Source organism: Glycine soja, unplaced genomic scaffold, assembly GCF_004193775.1.
Source record: "Glycine soja cultivar W05 unplaced genomic scaffold, ASM419377v2 tig00104178_1_pilon_502608_766094, whole genome shotgun sequence".
NCBI lineage: Eukaryota > Viridiplantae > Streptophyta > Magnoliopsida > Fabales > Fabaceae > Glycine > Glycine soja.
The window spans coordinates 86,855-89,916 of NW_021144401.1; the positions used below are offsets into that span (position 1 = coordinate 86,855).

The window sequence follows — 3,062 nt, forward strand, 5'->3', positions numbered from 1 at the left end:
TTGGGGCTGAGAACCTATATAACAGCACCAAGGTTCTAGTTTTAGGGAGCTCTTTTCGTTTTAGCCTATTTTCGTTTTAGGTTTTTCTTCATTTTGGGAGAAAGAATAATTTTAGGTTTTGCAATTCCAGTTTTTACTATTCACATAGCAATAAAATTTCATTTTCAGCTTCAATCTTCAATTTCGTTTTCTACTGATTAATGGAAGGCTAAGTCTCCAGCGTTGTTTTCTCTTGAGGATCAAGCACAACTCTCTTTGAGGTTTTCTTATTACTATTGAATACTGATAAGTTTTTCCTTTTCACCAATTACTCTATATTTGTTGCTATTAATCCATGCATGCTTAGTGCTTGATTAATTGTCTCTGCGCTTAATTTACGTTCATGCTTAATGATCAGTTTCGTTCATGATTAATTGGTGTATGTGTTGCTTAATCACATAATGAATTCCTTATGTTAAATTTCTCCTAGTAATTTTATTTAGGGTTGGATTAAGTGGTTGAACTGATAAAGGATAAATTCTCGTAATCTAGGATAAGAGACTTGCTTGTGAATCAAGGGGAAACAATGTGTTTTAATTATGATATTTTCTAATTAAAATTTGCTCGCTGTTTAAATTACAAAAACAAACAACCCCCCTCCTCCCACCAGTTCGTTACTGTTTTATTACTATTTGTTATGAATGTTTGGTTGATCATTGTTCATTGGGAGACGACCTAGGATCACTTCCTAGATACTGCATTTTTAATGTCTATTTGATTCGGGTACGACCTCGATCAAATTTGGCGTTGTTGTCGGGGAGTAGTGGGCCAAAGGTTCATAATAGTGTTTAGTTGTTTTGTGTGTAGCTCTGTCATTTAGGTTGTGAGTGTATGTTGTTTTGTTTTATGTAGCATTCTGTTTTGCATTTCAGCTGTGTCCCCTGTTTAGCGACTGTTTTTAGCGACTGTTTCAGTTTTGTGTTTTGCTGTGAACAATGATTAGCGACTGAACTAGCGACTGATTTTGCAATTTAATTGGTGATTTTTGTTTTGATAGTTAGAGTTGTTATTTTTGGCTTATTTTTTGTGAGGTAGTTTCTTTTAATCCATATTTGGTGTTAAAAATACCAGGAGCACTTGGTGTGGTTGAATTTGAGAGAGACAAAAAATTTAGGAACTTGTGTTTAACAAAACTTAAAACGGCCAAAACGTTTGCTCCGGGTATCAGAATGACTATTATTATATATGCATTTGGGGTAGAAGAAAATTTCCCATGCCGTGGAAATTGACCAGAGGTTCATTTCCATTTTAAACTTGAAAAATCAGCTGTTTACTAAGTTTTTATTTTTTATTTTTCAAGTATTATTGTCTTATTTAGACTTTGAATTTTTGTTTGAAATTTTTTGTGCTATCTTTTCATCATTTTAGGGTGTTACTCACAAAATTTCAGCTCATTTGGATATCGTTTGACTATAGTTGTAGTTTTACCCCCTTGTTAGGTGCTTGTTTGAGAACACATTATTTGCTGCATATAGTGCATGACTAGGGGCAATCCAGGTGATTTACAATCCTTTAATCCTAAAATAGATAGAACCTTTCATAGATTAGTTATTCATAGTGTGCATCTTGATCATTTTTTAGCATTTTGAGCATTCAATATCCTAATGAGGGTGTTCCATATGTTCTTAAGACTGGACTAATACATTTACTGCCCAAGTTTCATGGTCTTGCAGGCGAAGATCCTCATAATCATCTTAAGGAGTTCCATATTGTTTGTTCCACCATGAAGCCCCCTAATGTCCAAGAAGATCATGTCTTTCTAAAGGCTTTTCCTCATTCGCTGGAGGGAGTGGCAAAAGATTAGCTATACTACCTTGCTCCCAGGTCCATTTTCAGTTGGGATGACCTTAAGAAGGTGCTCTTGGAGAAATTCTTCCCTGCATCTAGGACCACTGCCATCAGAAAAGACATTTCAGGCATCAGGCAACTTAGTGGAGAAAGCTTGTATGAGTACTGGGAAAGATTCAAGAAATTATGTGCAAGCTGTCCTCACCACCAGATTTATGAACATCTCCTTCTTCAATATTTCTATGAGGGACTTAGCAACATGGAGAGGAGTATGATTGATGCTGCCAGTGGTGGAGCTCTTAGTGATATGACCCCTGTTGAAGCTAGGAATTTGATTGAGAAGATGGCTTCCAACTCCCAACAATTCAGTGCAAGAAATGATGCTATTGTTCTTAGAGGAGTCCATGAGGTGGCCACTGATTCATCTTCATCTTCTGAAAATAAAAAGCTTGAAGGAAAACTTGATGCCTTGGTCAACCTAGTAACTCAGCTTGCCATGAATCAGAAATCTACACCTGCTGCAAGAGTCTGTGGTCTATGTTCTTCTGCAGATCACCATATAGATCTTTGTCCTTCTTTGCAGCAATCTGGAGTCAATGAGCAACCTGAAGCTTATGCTGCAAACATTTATAATAGACCTCCTCAACAACAAAACCAACCAACAACAAAATAATTATGAACTTTCAAGCAATAGATACAATCCAGGTTGGAGGAATCATCCAAATTTGAGAAGGACAAGTCCTCCACAACAACAACAGCTTGTCCCTCCTTTCCAGAATGCTGCTGGTCCAAGCAAGCCATATGTTCCTCCTCCAATACAACAACAGCAATCACAACAAAGACAACAAGCAACTGAGGCTCCTCCTCAACCTTTCTTAGAAGAGTTAGTGAGGCAAATGACCATCCAGAATATGCAATTTCAACAAGAGACAAGAGCTTCCATTCAGAGTCTGAAAAATCAGATGGGGTAGATGGCTACTCAGATGAACCAAGCTCAGTCCCAAAATTCTGACAAATTGCCTTCATAAACTGTGCAGAATCCAAAAAATGTGAGGGTCATCACCTTGAGGTCTGGCAACCAAATTCAAGTGCCTCCACTAGTAGCAGCACCTACACCTGAACTTGTCAAGCTTCATTCTACACATGAAAAAGAGGATGAGATAGTTGCACAAAAGAGAAAGCTTCCTAACAAAAATTTTCATGCAGGTGGACCTTCTTTTAGTAATTCTGACTTA

At 37.3% G+C, this 3,062-nt stretch overlaps 1 non-coding gene across 1 annotated transcript; it reads right to left on the bottom strand.

The window, feature by feature from the left end:
• Nucleotides 1-1,933: 1,933 nt before the first annotated feature.
• On the bottom strand, nucleotides 1,934-2,040 carry LOC114404479. The gene has a single exon (XR_003664995.1). It is a non-coding gene; the product is annotated as a small nucleolar RNA R71 (small nucleolar RNA).
• Nucleotides 2,041-3,062: the final 1,022 nt, after the last annotated feature.